Genomic DNA, 19,707 nt, shown 5'->3' on the forward strand with positions numbered 1-19,707 from the left:
AGTGGTTCTAGGCGCTACAGTCTGGAACCGCGCGACCACCACGGTCGCAGGTTCGAATCCTGCCTCGGGCATGGATGTGTGTGATGTCCTTAGGTTAGTTAGGTTTAAGTAGTTCTAAGTTCTAGGGGACTGATGATCTCAGGCGTTAAGTCCCATAGTGCTCAGAGCCATTTGAACCATTTTGAAGACTTGTGACCCGGCGGTCGAACGTCTCCGGATGAGGCCTCCCGGCCATCAGTGCCACACCATCATTTCATTTAATTTGAAGTTGTCATATTTCACAGAGTTTAAATGACTCACACGGGCAAGAAACTCGAGAGATATTTCCTCGGCGACAAGTTTCAGCTCTGTGCGTCAAATAACGCTATGTTCGTTTCATAATGTATATGCTCCCTACCAAGCACTTCGTAGACCTTCTGTTCTACTTTACCGACAACGCAGTGTGCTTCAAAGACCTGTTTATTATAATAGTACCACAACACTGAGGACTTCATCCTCCAAGAGTTACTTGATTCTTCATTTCTGCGATAACTTGAAAATAACAACCAGTATCGACCTTTGTTTACAAAATATATTTTGCAGGTAATGTGTTAAGAAAGTGAAACGAACATGTGACCACTGTACACAGTGCTACAAGTTACCCCAAAGTCGTAACACAACACACACACATGAAACACTAACACATGCAAATCTACATGATGATGGAGATTTGAACCTTCGAAACGCGTCGTGGATACAAATAAACAGTGGCTGGTATCAGTAAACTGGTTGTTTCATTCGATATCAATAACAATCACGATAAAGCCTAGCCTAAAATGTTCCCATTTAAAATTACAGTATTGACTTGTTGATCGTCACAGCACATTCACTTTTCTTTGATATGCTTTCTTTCTCGATAGTGTTATGCACTCGGTACCAAAGCTTATTTGGTTCAAATGGTTCTGAGCACTATGGGACTAAACATCTGAGGTCATTAGTCACCAGAACTACGAACTACTTAAACTTAACTAACATCACACACATCCATGCCCGAGGCAGGATTCGAATCTGCGACCGTGGCGGCTGCGCGGTTCCAGACTAAAGCGCCTAGAACCCCTCGGCCACACCGGCCGTCAAAGCTTCTTTCTCTGCTTGTTGAAAAGTATCTACCCAAGATATGAAAAGTACAGTAACATTTAATTTTGTAAATTATATACGATAACATTCTTTTTGTTAAATTTTTGGAGTTGGGATAACATGGTATTTGGAAAACATCTAACTTTTCTAGCGTCTCGATTCTGCTTAACATTCAAGTCGTACTTTCTGAAAACTGAGTTACATAAGAAAAGAAAAATCTTCCGACTGATTTAAGATGTTTTTCTTGTTACATAAAAACCTAAACATGTTTCAGTGAAACATCGATCCAGCAGTGGATCTTAAACGCGTAAATATGATGTTTTGTTATCCCTTGCCATCATTAGTTGGCACTCGTTTACTTTGCCGAAACTTCAAGTAATATGCAACACATGGCAAGTTAGAAATATGAACTAGTATGACACTATCACGAGTATATGCCCACGTTTAAGATGTTTACCTTTTTATTAACAGGTGTCCTACGGACTCATGCTACAAATATTTTTCCCGTAAAATGGACTCCTTTACTTCAGGTATCATAAAAAGTTTTGGTCGGATCTTGTAAAAAAAAAATAGGACAAATGTTGGACCACTGCCACATAAGTCAAACAAGAGGAGAAAACAGAAACAGTTATACATCATCAATACAGAAGATAGATAAATGCGATGCGTTATTATCGCGGTCAACAGCCGACCTTCAATTCTCAGGATTACCTTGGAAAAAGGTGTCACAGAGTCCGCTGACGTAACACTAGAGCAATATTATGTACGAGTGTATTACACCTTCTACGCTACTCCGGAAGACATGTTTCGCTACGGGTCAAGAAGACACGTCATGTATCTCCAACGTAATGGACGATTTGACCCTATGTAAGGCACCGCTGTTATCAAGCCGCATAGGCATTTGCGTATACATTTTAACTGGTTTAAGGACCGTCATTGGCACTGATGCCGCTAAGAGGGTCCTGGATTTACGACTGAACATCAAATCAAGGCACTGGAGACGAAAAGAAACGTAACGATCTACAATCATGTTTTTACGGCGCAGAGCAAAACTTCGAGTTGTGTTACAGACGTTCTTATATGGGTTGAATGCGATAATAACAGATTAACAGCCATTTCACAGCCAGAAATTTTATTTGAGGGCTCCAACATTTGCTGTACCTTGGCACTGAAAAATCGTTAGTGGAAGTTCTTCTATCTCGGCTTCCTATTAAAGTTGTAAATCGCCTCTCTCTGCAAATGTAAAAGAACGTGCAAGCACGAACGCGCGCAGACACACACACACACACACACACACACACACACACACAAAAGCATGAATCCGCACTTTCTCAAGTCAGGCAAAAATCTGGGGGGAGGAGGGGGGGCATCGGGAAGTTTAGATCATTGGTTTTGAGGGATTTGCATAATACAAACTTTTTCACTTGTAACTAACAGAAGCTACTGCACTCACAAAAATACTGAGATGACGTTGAAACAGTTATGTCTTATCTAGCTCACACTGCTCCGAAACCTATAACTTTGATTGACTTGATTATATTTAGCTGTACAGGAGAAACTGCACAATTAGAATAAAGAAATTTACACAAAGTAATAACAACACAAGAAACGACAAAAGGAACGATATTACGTCCGATCATTCAAGAGGACACGACGAAAAGAAAACAAAATATGTGGTATGCAAATACTCATTATACTTCCGGATACAGTTTTAGAAACAGTTGCGGAAAAGTGTTCTACTCATTTCAAAGTCTGTCAATGGATGAAGCAGTACACTAGTTATAGAAGCTTATCACGAGTAGTTCTAGTGTAATCTGCAGCTGAAGTAGTGAAAATCAAAGTTAAGGTAAACTGAAACTAAAGCACTTTATATAGAAGTGAAAAATTAATAACTTATAAGGAATCACAACGGATCGGCGGCATTGTTTTCTTCGTTTTAAGTGATCTTCCTCTTCCGTTTCTTTGCTCCCTTCTTAGTCGTAGCTTTTATTTTTTCAGCTGGAGAGCAACCCTCTATCTGCATGCACAATATGCTCCTTGTCAGTAGTGAAAAGCGGCTTACTCTAATTTCTTCATTACTGTTAATTCCCCTTCTTACACCGTAACTGAGGGGATAGATCCCTTCCTACTTTCCTCACTTTCAATTACCTGTATAGTCTTCACAGTCAGACAGTTTACAATTTACATTCTTTTCTAATAAATCTGGAACCACTTCGGCAGAGATATTGAACGAACGTTAAAAGTACATTAACTGGTTATAGGCGTGTACAGTACCCTCTATATTACAATTAGTACCCACCTGTTTATGCAAAACACTAATTCTTCTTGTCTTACTTATGTCCCCTGAACGTCTTTCGGTATATCTGTGCCATCGCCAGTGGGTTGTTATGTTACTAAACATGCAGATAAATCCGAAATGCAAACAGTCTGCAAATGTGGCATGGCCTTCCTAAGGCACACAAAGAAAGAATTCCTCTAAGAACCACTGTAATATTCGTGCTCCTATATACCAGTTGGCGAAATACGTCGAACGCATTCTCAGAGGATATGAGGAGAAGTGTCAGCACTACATTCGCAACTCCGCCGAGTTTGTACACCGCCTGTCAACTCCGCCTCCAGGTTACCGGCATTACGGCCGGTTTTGATGTAGTTTCCCGCTTTAGGAGATTTCCACTTTCTAGTTTCTTGGAACTCTTCGCGGGATAGTTCAAAGATTGTTTCACAGAACTTTTTAGACACGTTCTGGCATCATCTTATTTCCTGTTCGACGGAAAATATTATGTACAAACCGATGGCGTGGCCATGGATAGCCCGTCATAGCCTATCGTGGCGAACCTATACATGGGACACTTAGGAACGAAGCCATTAGAATACGGCAAGTTGAAACCCACGTGTTTCTGCTGGTATGTCGTGTGACCATATGGAGCCGAAAAGCTTCAAGAGTTCATGGAACATTTAAAAAACATCTGTGGTAACATAAAATTCACGATACAACCTGAGAAAGAGGGCCAATTACCATTCCTCGACGTGTTAGTTAAGAGACTAGACGGATCTCTGGGTCACAGTGCATGTATAAAACCTACACACACTGACCTCTATCTCCACGTCTCGACCTCACTGTCCATCACAAAGAAATTCGGTGCTAAAGATTCTGGTCCATAGAGCTCGAAACTTCCAGACAAGGAGAGCCTGATATTGCAAAGGAATAGGTATTCACAGCCTCAAATTGAACGAGCGATGCAGTTAAGATAAAGAACACCTGAGAGAAAAGTTGAGACAGAGAACAAAGAAGAGAATTCAAACATCGTTTATCTGGTTGGTTGGTTGATTTTGGGAGACCAAACAGCGAGGTCATCGATCCCATCGGAGAAGGGAAGGATAGGGAAGGAAGTCGGCCGTGCCCTTTCAAAAGAACTAACCCGGAATCGCTTGTCTGCCTTATGCTGGCCCAATATCCGGAAAGATCGGTAAACTCATACGGAAACATGGCATCCGGTGTATTTCGCTCCCGTCATTTTGTTTGTAACGTTAAAGGCGATCTAGGTCTCCTAACGCTGGGTGTCCCATGCGAATGTGGCATGTCTTACTTGGGGCAGACTATCAGAACAGGGGAAGTATAAGGAACAGCAGCGACACAAGCGACTAAAACAACCGTGCAAATCAGCTGTCACCGAGCACTGCCTCGAGTGTAATCATGAAATGAAATATGATGAGACCAGCAACGTGGCGCAAACGCTAAGTTTTTGGGGCACCAGAATTAAGGAGTCTATCAAAATAAATGTCAGGAAACCTCCACTACTGGCCATTAAAATTGCTGCACCACGAAGATGACGTGCTACAGACGCGAAATTTAACCGACAGTAAGAAGATGCTGTGATACGCAAATGATTAAATTTTCAGAGCATTCACACAAGGTTGGCGCCGGTAGCGACACCTACAACGTGCTGACATGAGGAAAGTTTCCAACCGATTTCTCAAACACAAACAGCAGTTGATGGGCGTTGCCTGGTGAAACGTTGTTGTGATGCCTCGAGTAAGGAGGAGAAATGCAGCCCTTCAACACAGGAAATAGCTTACCATACGTTAGTTCGTCCAGTCTTAGAGTATTGTTCGTCTGTATGGGACCCTCACCTGTTGGATGTTATTCAAGAGATTGAGAAGGTCAAAAGAAGAGCGGCAATATTTGTGACTGGTACATTTAGCCATCGCCAGAGCGTTACAAATCTCATAGAAAGTTTGAAGTGGGACACACTTGTAGATAGACGGCGCGCTAAGCGGAAGGGGCTGCTCACTAAATTCCGAAATCTGATCTTCGCCGAGGATGTAGAGTATATATTATTACCACCAACTTTCAAATCGCGCAATAATCACCTTTGAAAGATAAGGGAAATTAGAGCTCGTACTGAGGCGTTCAGATAGTCGTATTTCCTTCGCGCGATCGGCGAGTGGAACAGACGGGAGAAATATGACTTTGGCGCGAATTGTGCCCTCCGTCACACACCGCTTGGTGGCTAGCGGAGTATATATTTAGATGTAAATGTAGATGAGGCAGTACCAATGGGTTACGCTACTAGACAACAACATTTTTGTTGCATTGCTATCAGTAATTGTTCTTCCTACATTTAAGGGTGGTTATTTCAGATCTGAGGTCGATTTTCTGCTGAAAGCTCCTTTTTTCGCAATCGCCAAATGCCAATATTTCATATTTCTATCATTAAATCATAATGTGGACGTATAAATATTTGATTTAACTGTCTTGAACGTAGCTAGGTAACACAAATTAAATAAAAATCGAATAGAAACACAGCCTAAATATATTCAGTGATACAAACTGCAAAGCATACCACCATCAAGAAAGTTACAGTTAGATAACAGTGACTTATATAGACATTCCATTGATGGAGGAATTTTCGTTTCAAGTTCTTCCGTTTGTGGACTACTACAAGGAGATCTCGTTTAACACTCCTGCTATAGTCTACCTTCATATGCTGGTCCTAACTCCCACGATACTTTCCTTCCATTGTCGCGAGGTCCTGAGGGAACCGTTCGCCTTGGTCGTCACCGACGACTCCTAACCTATCAGGGAATTTATCTACATGACTGTACAGGAGCTGGAGTTTGACACTCATTACATCGTAGGACATGAAAAGCTGAAAACAAATCAGCTATGAGACTTTGACAGTTAGCAGCTTTTTTGTTACCAAGAAAGTTTTACATTAGCGCCACGATGACACCGATGAAACTCTTTCCTTGATGTAAATTCTTCATGAGGTACAAGTGCCTGAATCTGGCGTCCGTTAAACACTCCTGCCTTGATCTACTCAAGGGACAAAGCAGACCATGTTTTGGAAGCACTCACCGTCACCATCAAATGCTTAAACAAATTCTTTAATCAAACCCAATATGATATGGAGTGGACGGAAAATTTATTTTTCTCAGCTGAGAATTGGATCATTCAGAGCATTTGGTGTACCGGCTTGCAGAGTTTCAAGTCTAGGCTAATCCTTCTAGCTCCAGTGCCTAACTCGTCCGTCGCTTTCCTACGTGCAAATAAAGCAGGAATACTTTGCAAACCTGTCCTGTTAGACTTTCTGCCAATTAACCACTTTGAGGTCCACGAATATTGTCCAGGAGTGCTCTTGGTATTTTAGTGGGGTAATCAAAATCTTAATGTCATTAATAAACAAAATGACTAATCGGAACAGGTGCACAGATATTTCCATTATGTAATGAACTGCTTTTTGAACTGTCTATAAATAAACGCGTCATCAGGACTGTACAATGTAATCTCCAATTCCTGGAGAAGACCTCAGACGTTATGGCAATAAACAGATTTATGACATAATATGACAGAAGCTGACACTTCAACTGCAAGTATGGGGAAGACACAGTTTCGTTTCAAACTCTTCCGTTGTGAGCAACTTCTGGGAGATCTCGTTTAATACTCCAGCAACGGTGTACCATCATATGTTTGTTCCATCTCCCTTCTAAGTAATTAATCTAACCGCAGACAGCTGGAATGGAAAAGTTAGAATTGCATAAAAACCAGAGCATGTAGAGCAAAACCGATTTCATATTTGAAATCAATAGATCAAAAAGAATAAGAATCAGTAAAAAAAAATCTCATGCAACTGAGAAATGGAAAAAAATTTGTTCACCCGTGTTTCACGCCTTCAGTAATTTGCGGCTCATCTGAATATTTATCTATACAGAAAGTGCCATCTTACTTGCAGTTCATGTTCGGCAGTTACTTCCATCCTCATTGTTGACGAGTTATCAGCTAAGCTGTCACGGTGTGTCGCCTGTAAAGAGGCAGTCCGAGCTTGCATAACGTATGTAACAGAAAGTGCTGACCACATGCCCCTCCGTATCCGCATCCAGTAAAGCCTGTAACTGAGGACGACACGGCGGCTGGTCGGTACCATTGGGCCTTCGTGGTCTGTTCGGGAGGAGTTAAGTTAATATTAAATGGCCAATGAGGTCATTAAAGACGGAGTACAAGATCAGATGGGCGAGGAGGGGGGGGGGGGGGGGGGGGGGGGGAGAGAGAGAGAGGACGTGGAAAGGGTGCGGCTGTGTTGTTTTCAAAGGAACCATTCCAGCATTTGCCTTTAGCAACTTAGGAAAACCACGGAAAACCTAAATCTGGGTAGCCAAAGGTGTTCCAGAATCGCCATTCTCATTGAACAAGAGCTCGTCTTGCGACTGCGGCTGTCTAATTCGCGTGATTTAAAGTAACCTGCTTTTAGTGTTCAACACTTTTTTTCTATGTTTGTTTTCCTCTGTCGATGGGGATGAGCGTTAACTGCATCGGCCTGCGAACACGTAGAGTTGTTCTCTGCTTCTCTCATGCTGTCTGAGGATCTGAAGCACGGGTTGGGGCGGAAACAGATCACAGCTGCCTAAGACGCATCGACAACCGCATAATAAATGCAATCAACCTCGGCGGCCAGACAGATATCGATTGTTACTCGGGTTAGCCGAATCGAAACAGCTCTGGCCCGCATTCCCGTCGCAGGAGACAAGGACTTAGTGCTCTCTGCTATCCTCGTGATATACTCGTAATTATCCCTCCAAGACTGGCAGCCAGACAAATTACATTACATACGCTTGCATCTGTGGTAATTCTAAGGACCTTACTACGTTAAGCGCGACGTACGAACGTCGCCGTACATCACAGTACATGTGTGTGCCAGCAAGTACCAGTCTGCATTCCCAGCTGCATATGCGCAAGCTGATATTTGTGACATGGCTTTACAGTCAGGCTGAGTCAAGCCCAGTTTTGCTCTAGATCTTACTGAACCTGTGAACGTAAATTTGCAAGGGCAAAAATGGATATACGGCAAGCCTAAGGCTAATCTATTTGATTTAGTGTTAATCCTGAGGAATAATGGGAGAGCCTCTTTGAAGTTTAGGTGATATGGAGAGGAACTAGAAGATACGATGAAGTTTTTACGCAGTCCGTGAGACTGATAGCGTAAGAAAGGCAGCGATCTCGGTTCGAAAGTTAATCGGGCTCAAGTTTTGTCAGAAGACTTCGTCGCAACATGCACTCCGCTAAATAGTAGAAACCTGCCAAGGTCAACATGTAAGCATTTATGTAACTTTTAACTGTAAAAAAAAATTCCGTAACTTCCTATACTGTGAGTAGTATCCGAAATTATACTCGTATACGCAGTGCGTTTTATAACGACCAAATACGACTGCACTGCTTCTGTCTTCTGTTTTTAGGGGAGTCTACATCCAAATCTGCTTCTTCCTCCGCAAGCCAAAGTGTGTGGCGGAGAGTCTTTCTGATACTAACATCATTTTTTTGGTCCTTTTTCTCTTTCACTTCTGAAGAGCGCAAAGAGAGAACTATGCTAAGGCTCCGTATGAGCTCGAATTTTTCTGAGTACAATCTACACCTTATTCCAGAAGCCACGGTGTGTGGCTCGGAAAGTGCTTGTGATACCGTTATTTTTTCCCATTTTCAGCTCCACTTGAGAATAACGCGAAGGAAGAGCGACGTTTAAGACTCCATACGAGCTCAGATTTTTCTGGTTTTTACCGTCCAGGTCATTTCGCAGGGTGTATGTGGGAGAAACCAATGTTGGTTGCCTCTTCTTAGAATGCACGTTCTCAACAAACTTTCTGTGAAACCCGGTGCCTCTCCTTGTATCACTGGAGCGTGATGAGCACCTCTGAAACACTATTTCGTGTTTACAAAATGATCCCGCGACGAAATGTGCCACTTTTTTTTGCATTTACTCTTACAACCTTACCTATTAAGGATGACAAACTGACGGAGATATACCCAACAATCGGTTGTAGAGGCGTTTGTAAGCTATTTCGTTCTTTGACATCCAAGGGAGTCTACACTGCAAAGCAACCGCGAGGTGAACATTCAAGGCCACTTAACTTCATTGAAATGTTATAACTAAGACGTTCTCAATCTCGAAACATAAAAATCTTGAATATTGGGTGATTCGCAGCTTTAAGATATGTATTGAAGGATAGAGCTGCACTAGAAAAGTTTATGTGTCATAGCCGGTTTTCGGGCTGACAACGCATCATAGCGGCATCTGATACAAAGAAACGAACAATTCTGTGTACATCGATTTCTACAAAACGTCAACTGTACACGAGGTGCGACAATAAAGTAATGAGACTGATGTGAAAAAAAATGTTGCTTACCGTTTTAGTCAAGTTTAGTATCGTCTCCTTCAAAGTAGTTCCCTTCTGAATGCAGACACTTTTTCCAGCGCTTCTGCCATTGATGGTAACATTTCTGGAACTCATCTTCTGTAATATCTTCCAAGACCCTCATCACAGCTTTTTGGACACCTTGTGTCGTTTGAAAATGGTGTCCCTTGACCGCAGTTTTGGCTCTTGGAAATAGAAAAAAGTCGCACGGAGCGATATCTGGTGAATAAGGTGGATGTGGTAGTACTGAAATTTGTTTTGAGGTTAAAAATTGCTGTACTGACAGAGCAGTATGGGATGGTGCATTATCGTGATGCAGAATCCAGTTATCAGCAATGTTGGCACGGACACGAAGAACTCTTTTACGAAGTCTTTCTAAAATTTCTTTGTAGTAATATTGGTTAACTGTTTGTCAGGAGCCACACACTCTTTATGAACAATTCCCTTGGAATCAAAGAAGCACACAAGCATGCATTTCACTTTTGACTTTGACATGCGAGCTTTTTTTAGTCTGGGTGATCCCTTTGAGCACTATTGCGAACTTCAGCGTTTTGTCTCTGGATTGTACTGAAAAAGCCAACTTTCATCACCAGTGATAACACGGCTCAACAATTCTGGATTTATTTCCGTTTGCTCTAACAGTTCGGCTGCCACATTTTTCCGTTTTTCTCGCTGCTGTGGTGTGAGATTTTTGGGGTCCATTTTTGCACAAATATTTCTCATACTAAGATCCTCCGTTATTATTAGACGAACCGTTTATCGATTGATGTTCAGTTCTTCTGCAATCATTTTCACGCAGAATCTTCGATCAGATCGTACGAGTTCATGCACCCTGGCCAAGCTGACATATGTCTGTGAGGTTGTTGGTCGTCCACTGCGGTCTTCATCTTCAACATTCGTTCTGCCTTCACCAAACATTTTAAGCCAAGGAAAAACTTGAGCTCTTGACATAACCTCCTCTTCAAAAGCCTTCTGAAGCTTACCGTAAATTGTCGTGGGGTTTTTGCCCAATTTAACGCAAAAAGAAATGGCATACCGATGCGCTATATTATGCGGCTCCATTTCTGTGACGAGAGACACAAACACGTGTTAACTTATTACAGCACAACTCACGACTGAGCAGTTGCATCGATGTACTGCTTGGATTAGAAGCAGCTTATAGACCAAGGTCAAAGATATTGTGCCTACGCAAGCCTGCAGGGTTGCCACATCTCGCAAAGAAAATCAGTCTCATTACTTTATTGTCGCACCTCGTATTCAGTAGCGGACGTCTGTCTATTTACATTATGTACCTCTACAGCATGACATGCGTGTCAGTTAATACCATAGTATATGAAATCTGTCCTATCGTACAGTACACAGGTTGTCGTGTGTTATTGCTGTCAAATCTTAGGCAGTGACAATCCCTGATCACATTTTATTTAACTGTCATATAGTGTAAACATGCAACTGACAGGTCGAACAGTCTACAATACCTATCTTTCGTTATTTCTAAGATCATATTAATGTACAGCTGTGACATGCATTCATATATGTAAATTATATATCAGATGCCACTGATGATGGGTTATAAACCCAAAAACCGGTTTTCGCAAATAAACATTTCTAGTGCAGTTCACAGAGTGTGGAAGATGTCCTTTAATGAAAATTTTGAAACATGTTTTTCTATGCCTTCCTGACACGAGAGAGATGTGGAAATTGGAACACAGGAGTTAGCTGCAGGACGTCGCAAGTAATGCAAACCTAACAGACCTAATGCGCTTCCTCACAACTAGCTTGTAAAAGTGACCTATTACGAACATCCATTTAGAGAGGCAATAGAAAACAGTGTCAATCACGACATTATGCTGTTTTCTTGTTTGAACGGAGCTTTCAGAAAGAAACCCGTAGTAGCACTCACACTCACTTTTGTCAATGTTCTGGAACTGCCAACACGTAATATACGCTATCTTCTTAAGAGCCCGGGCATCCCTGCGATACGGAACTGATCCTTAGGCGTGACGAAAGGCGGAATCGCTAGTATAAAGAGAGGCAGCGAGCATTCTGCCGTAAGCAGAGAAGGGGTCGATCAGGAGAGCTCTGCAGCTTCGAACGTGGACTATTAATTGGATGCCACCAGAGTAACAAATCCATCAGGCACATTTCAACTCGTCTAAAGCTGGTTCTTGCAACTCTGCTAACTTTATCAATAGACTAAAGTCAACTCAGTGAAACTGAATTACTGGTGAGCTTCGATGTCATCTCACTTTTCACTGAAGTTCCTCTTACGGACTTTTTGTCACTCATCAGCAATAATTTCACAGCCGATATAACAGCACTTTTTCATCGTGTCACTTCCTCATCCTGCTTTTTACTTAACAACGAATATTTTGAGCAGGCTGCCGGTGTTGCCATGGGCAGTCCTCTCTCCCCTCTGGTAGCAAACTTCCTTATGGAAGACTTTAAGGAAAGGACACTTGATTCGGCAGAACTGAAACCAGGTGTCTTCAGGCGATATGTAGATGACTCTTTTGTAGTGTGGCTCCATGGTGAAGAAAAACTGCCACGCTTCTTCCAATATCTGAATTCAATCCACAAGAACATCCAGTTTACGATGGAAATAGAGAAGGATGGTTGCTTACCGTTTTTGGACTTCTTGTTTACAAGGAGAGTGGATGGGTTATTATGGCATTCTGTCTACCCTAAGCCCACACATACGCACCTTTACCTGCAAGGTCGAGCTGCCATCACGCTTCAGAAGCTACAGGCGTCCTTAGAACGTCGGTGCATCAAGCTCATATTGGTTTTGAAGGAGCTAGAACATCTACAGCCGGTGTTCAAAGATAATGATTACTCCCCAAATCAGATTAGTACTGCGCTGAGGATGAAGAAACGTGACCACCCATAACACCTAGAAGATAAGGAGCTGGTCAAGTCCAGGACGTTCCTTCCATACCTCGGCAACCTTTCGTCTAAAGTAGGCAGGATCCCAAGGCAACATCAAGTTAACGTAATCTTCCGGCCACCGGCGAAGATTAGTGCCGCTTTTTACAAAATTACCTTCCAGTGTGGCACAACTTACATAGGTCAGACGATGCGCACAGTACATTAAAGGTGCGTTGCACATGAACGCCACAGTTCGCCTTACGTGCTCAGTAAGTCCGCAGTAGCTGTGCGCTGTACTACCACAATACACTCTGAGCTTTTTTTTGTTCTTTTATTGAGTTTCGATTCCCCCCGAAAGGGGTGGCTGGCAGCAGCTTAGTACGCCGCTCTTCAGCCTACAGAATTTTTAAAACCTAAGAAAAAGATAATACACAATAAAAGCAGGTGATAAAAACGGTGACTTAAATTGTAAAATGGTGGAAAATTGTGGAAGTTAAAACATAAAACAAAGGCTTGGCGATACTATTAAAATACACAGGAAGCTGACAGGTAAAATAATAGACAGACAATTAAAAAAACACGGCGACAGTCTGGTTTCTGTTCACAAGTGATGTCAAAAATCACACCCAGCGACAGTATGATTTCTGTTCATAACACTTCGGAAAAGGCACACAACACTTAACACACTGCACTAAAAAGTTGGCACGAAGATGACACACTATAGGCAAGGGCAGATAGGGGGGACCTGGACAGATGATGGGAAAAAAGGTGGAAGTAGAGGAAAAACGCAGTGGGGTGGGGGAGGGGGGGGCGACAGAGGGAGAGAGGACTCATAAGGAAGGGGCAGGGCAGACACGAAAGGGAGTGGGGAAAGGCAGTGGAGGGGAATGCAAAAGGACTCTGGGGAGAGAAGGGAGTCACAGGGAGTGTAGGCAGGGAAGAGGGGAAAAAACAGGATGGGAGGGGGAGAAGAGGAAGCCCAGAAAAGGACTGAGGAAGGGAGGGGGAGGTGAGGATCAGAGTTGATAGGAGGCATAAATGAAAGGAGAGAGGGCATCACCCGGGAGGGGGAGTCGACGGAAGCCACCTTGGAAAAGGAGTTGAAGTGTGTAAAGGTGGAGGGTAGGGGGGACATAAGAGTGAAGGCGTGGCAAGGGGGAGGAGGGGTTTGGAGAGGAGAGGAGAGGAGCAACCAGGGGATGAGGGGCATCACGTCGGCGGGAGGTGTAGAGGAGATGGATATGTTCGAGGAAAAAGAGCAGATGGGGGAAAGGAATCAGGTCGTAGAGGATCCGCATGAGGGGCGGGAGGCGTATGCGGAAGGCGAGGCGTAGTGCATGGCGCGACGCTCTGGGGATTATTCAGCCGTAAAAATCTTGGCCCCGGCGAGATCTATTTGGGATTCAATAATTCAAGAATCTATGGAAATACATCTAGTACAAAATCTTATAAATTGTGACGGTGGCTTTCATCTGGACAAGGCTCGGGACCCGGTGATGTCTCTAAGTTCTTCTGAGACAAAATATTTTATACACACTGACACCTCTCGCGACATTTGTTTTTAGCGATGCGAGCGCGCTTTCTGAAAGAGGGCGCATAGTATTCACAAAGGGCGTAGATTTCGATAGAGGATGCTCCTGTGACGGTTGCCATTGCGCATGCATTTCTGCACAAAGTTTTGTTAAAAAGCCAACACCGTGGACTAGTAGTCTCTTCTGGCAGACACTAACCTGAAGATGTCTAGACGGTTGCCTGCCGAAATACTGTGGCAAGAAGTCAACATGAGTCGGTTACAATTCCGAAACCTTATAGAATCTTCTAAAGTTGCCCAGTTCGCCTGGCGGTGATGTGACTGTGAAGTGGAAACGCGAAGAAACAACCAAAACTACTGCAAGACCAGGCAGATCTCATGTACTGACGAACAGAGGCCGTCGAGCATAGCGTGGCGATATCTGTTCTTCCATCTTCTGGAGAAAATGGAACTTGGAAAGAGAAGGAGTAGCCTTCTGGAGACTCCGTGCTCACACTGCGTTCTTATGTAGAAAGACATCCGCGAAGATTAGACTGTATTCACGCCTCGCGAATTTCTTCACAGACATACACAGTGACAATTATTGAACTATATGAAATAAAATCGTCATAACTTCTGATAATGGTTACTCCACACATCAGATTAGTACTGCGCTGAGGAGGAAGAAACGTGACTACCCGTAACAAGCCGCGGGGCATGATGGGAATTAATTTGCGCATGCGCACGCGCCTCGTTGCTGTCAGCCAGTTGCACGTGAAAATTGAAAAATTGGCGCATTTGGGGGACTGAGAATCCGCATTTCGCGATGGAGAAGTCTCTTCACCCTCAATGGGTGATGTGTAGTGTGCAGTGTCCAGTCACGGAATAATCGATGTGATATTCCTTGATGGCATGGTGAGTACGAACGGTACGTGAAAGTTCTGAAAGATGATTTCATCCCCATTATCCAAAGTAACCCCGATTTCGACAAGATGTGGTTCATGCAAGACGGAGCTGCACCCCATCCAAGCAGGAGGGTGTTTAATGTCATGGAGGAGCACTTTGGGGCCGCATTCTGGCTCTGGGGTACCCAGAGGCTATTGGCAAGGGCCTCTATTGGCCGCAATATTCTCCTGGTATGTACACATGCGACTCCTTTTTGTGGGGCTATATTAAAGACAAGGTGTACAGCAATAGCCCCAAAACCATTGCTGAGTTGAAAACAGCCATTCAGGAGGTCATCGAGAGCAACGATATTCCGACACTTCAGCGGGTCATGCAGAATTTCACTATTCGTCTGCGCCACATCATCGCCAATGATGGCAGGCATGTCGAACATGTCATAACCTAAATACGAATATCTATAGTGACGTTTACAACACGAATAAAGTGTGTGCACGCCGTGGTTTGTAACTAATTTACTCATTTTTCATACAGTTCAGTAACTGTCACCTTGTTTTTAACGGTTATTAACTGCTTCCAGTTATGGATCGCCATTAGTGTAATCGATCAACCAAGCATTTTAAGCGTATTTTTGCGCAATGTGTTACAGTTACGTCGTTGAAAATTGACTGCCAGTTCCCGTACAAAACATTGATCCTCTGCATGTTTTTCTACATTTTGGTGCAATTTCCTGGTGTTAGGACTTCCTACTTTTTAGAAGTTTGATGTACGAACAGCCCCACAATGGAAGGAGGCGTAGGATTCAATGTCCTCTCGACGACGAGAGCTTCTAGCGTTTTCCACTGTTGAGTATGGTCAAGAGTAAGGGCGCTAAAAAGCTTTTACCTGATTATGTCGCTCCATTTCGGATGACGTGTGGACTTCTCTCTGCTGCGAAGTCCCAAATCCAGTCACAAAGCACGCCCAATATTCCGTAATGTCGTGAACAATATATCCAATGCCTCAGATGAACATGCCATACTGAGATATACGTAACCGGGAATCCTTGGGTAAAAGTTTAAGTGGTACTTGATGCGTATTTTACTGTTCAACGGAGAGAGCTCCTTTTGTGGGTGTGCATAAGAACTTGGGCGCAGTTCCTTATTGAAGACTGTTCTCAAACAGGTTTACGCTAAAACAGAGCGCTTTCTGGAGATAGGATCACGCTCGTGTCATTAATGCCGTATGGGTTGTAAATCGTGAGGAAAACTGGTTAAACAACTAAGTTCCAAAGTATCTCGATCTGTAGCCTTTTTAACATTAAACAACTTATTATTACTGGACACAGGCGGCCGAAAAACGTTCGCAACTGTTACGACCTGCGATGAACGGCATGCTCAGTGGTCCACTAAGTTAATCCGTTGAGCAGTCTCCAGGTCACCCCAGTTACTACTGGGAAACTATCGACCCGCATCACGGCCTCTCACAAAGGCCCAGGCTTAGTGTTTTCCAGTAGGACGATCAAAAATTTCCGTAAAATCCGATGGACTGGGACTGGACATTATGTTTCAGTAGGTTGTCGTCGCTGTTTCTACTCAACATATAGAGCTGTAAGTTTGCTGTTACCTTGAAGTTATGGCTCAGAATCCCCCGAGACTCTGTCTTACACACGTCGCCAGCGACCTTGACGATACCTTATTGTCGCTTTGCACAACAGAGGTAAGCGTTTTGTAGATTTTGCTTTCTGCTAAAAATTCCACGTATTCGTAAGAGTTGCACCTCGCTACGATTTTATCTAAATAATATTTTTTACCTCTTCCAGTTACTGTTTACGTTGGTAATAGATCACGCTGTATATCCGATACAGACCATGTACAGTCTGTCTCGATACGTCTTTCGTTTAAAGCGATGTAATAAAGAGCAATAAATCGATCCTTCTGTAGTTGATTTTGGACTGCTAGGTTGCTGCATAAATTCGAATCTTATTTCCGTTAGATAGTTAAGCGTTGATAGCACATTGCCTAGAGTTTACTGTCACTCATTTGGTATTTGGAGCACTGTGCACAGAAATATACCATGGATTTCGAAAATCTGAAGAAAATATATGCAAATTGTATGTTGAGGGAAAAGTGAAATCTCCTGACGAATTCTTCGTTTTTTCCACAATTAGTGAACAAAACTAGAGAAAGTCGCTGAAAACATTTGCAGCCTCTTCAGAGATAACGATTTTGGAAAAAGTAAGAAAATTATTCCATCGTTTTTAAAAGGATCACTTTTAACGCAAGGTACGGCACGTTCAGGCATATTAAATGGATGGAGGCATTCCTAACATTTTAAACCATCATGACTCACGCTGGTCAAGCCATTATTTAGTTGATATGACTAATTTTGATCAGTCATTTCATGGGCAAGGTTAAAATACTCGTTTATATGTGTCACGTCCTTTAAGTACAAAATAAAAAATCTGCGGTATCTTCGTAAGTCTCTGCTTGTTTTTTATCGGTTATTAGTTCATGTATAGCAATGACTTTTGTTGCCAAAAACCAACATCGACTCTATCGAAAAACATTACCAGTGAAAAATAATGGTATCACTTGTAAATTTCACAAACAGGAAATACCGCAGAGCAGTGTCAAAAAGACAACATTTCCCTACAAAACATTCCCTCTGTTGATAAAAGATGGTGTTACGCATTTGGCATGAAAAAAACGTGCCACGTTCTACGAACAGATAATCGGATAAGCAGTGTCATATGTTCTTACCAACCCAAATGCCTTTCAGCCGCAGTAGAGAAAAAACGACCGGGAAGACTAGATCACATGCTGCTTGTGATATTTGTCACCGACTGTTAGAGGAATACTCTTTAGCAATCTTGATGTTGGCTACTTGCCTGTCAGCTATTTGGATCAGGTGTGAGAGAATCCGTAGTGGCGGGTGCTAGAGCTCATCTGTACAGTGTGGCTTGTATACTTTCTAAGTTAATCAACCATAACATAACGGTCCTGTAATTTGGAGCAATCAATTAAACTTCTGAGTCAGCAACTATAAGTAACGTAACAGAGAACCTGCAACAAGGTATATGTAGCTACGCCACTGAAAGAAACTCGACTGAGTTGTTGACGTGGGCGCGAAGCAATTAGGGGTGGCCACTGGACTGAGAATGTCGCATACCATAATACTCGTACAATATTACACATTTGTACGTCATTACCACGACGAAATCAGGTACCCAAGAGCTTAGTTAACGCATGATTCTTCATTTCCTATACTTCAGTCCTTAGGTTTGCGTCTCTTGGTTTTCTATGCAAAACGTATAGAAGGAATTCTTTCGATAAAGAATCTGTTTTTCCATCTGGCTCAATAGACGTTCTCCGATAATATAGAGCATACTACTGATTAATTTATGTAATTAATTTTTCCCAAATAAAAATTGCAACACAGTCGAAAAAAGGAACTTTTCTATCGCCACAATACAACTGCGGTGCTCGATGTTAGTCTATACCTTCTGCTGAAATTAAATGTAAGTTTCTTAGAGGCAGACCCCTAACAAATTCTGAAATTCCCGAGCCCCTACAAAGTAAACAAAATATTCAGTACTGTAACTAGAGGAAGAATTTATTTACCGTTCTTTGTCATTTGGTATTAAATATACCGTGCAGCTATCCATGGTACACTACACTTATTAAACATCATCATCTTATAATGTAATGTACATACAGAAACATCTCAAAAATGTTTGCCTAGGTTTTACGTTTGTACTAAACTGAGTAGAATGTTGATAGAACAGAAACAGCTACAAGAGAAAAAAATGTTGAACTATCAATGATAATCTTGTGTATCACATTTAGGTTAATGTGTAGGAGAATCAGATAGGACAGTAGGTGCAGCTTCTCTACTCCTATGCCGGAAAACATTTGCGCCACATCTGCGGGAGTCTGGACACAGTTCAAGTAATTTTAGGGATACTTTTTGGATGAAATAGTGTCTTTGTGAGTGATGGAATATCTCGAGGTAGATGACAAGCTTCCACATCTTCCTATATCTATAATTACGCAGATCTATGGATGTGCTTATGTACATTCTTCCGGCTGTGCCGTGGATAACGATTTCATTCTACAAAATGACCAGAGAAGTGTCGTCCGATGGATGAATATCTTCCATCTAAAATATTTTTTTTCTTTATTGGTACCGTGTTATATATTCTACACTTTGGCTAACCTGTAGCACATTAACCATACCACGCTTGTAAGTTTCGCTACTTACGCGACTTTTTTTTATGTTACGGAAACCAATGCACTGTCTCGGCTGGCGACTGCAGTTGACACTTTTAAGCTTTCTCACTGTTGTTTCATTCTTGATTCTTGCGATTACTTCGCCGCCGGGGCGATGTGAAATCTTACATCGAATCTTGTAGATATTACCAAATTAATAGAGAACTAGTAAAATGTGCTTTATTAAGTCTAAAGTCGCGCTTCTTCAAATTGATAACCGATTTCGATGAACCGCAGAATATCTTAAGGTCATAGTAACTGCAGAGCGACTAGTCATTTGCTGGCCGGAGTGGGCGAGCGGTTCTGGGCGCTACAATCTGGAACCGCGAGACTGCTACGGTCGCAGGTTCGAATTCTGCCTCGGGCATGGATGTGTGT

General features: G+C 42.6%; 1 protein-coding gene across 1 annotated transcript in view; it reads right to left on the reverse strand.

The window, feature by feature from the left end:
- LOC124622516 (zinc finger protein 236) overlaps positions 1-19,707 on the reverse strand; it is an 846,219-nt gene that overhangs the window by 719,497 nt on the left and 107,015 nt on the right. The window lies entirely within an intron of this gene.

This window comes from Schistocerca americana, chromosome 1 (assembly GCF_021461395.2).
Source record: "Schistocerca americana isolate TAMUIC-IGC-003095 chromosome 1, iqSchAmer2.1, whole genome shotgun sequence".
NCBI classification, from domain to species: domain Eukaryota; kingdom Metazoa; phylum Arthropoda; class Insecta; order Orthoptera; family Acrididae; genus Schistocerca; species Schistocerca americana.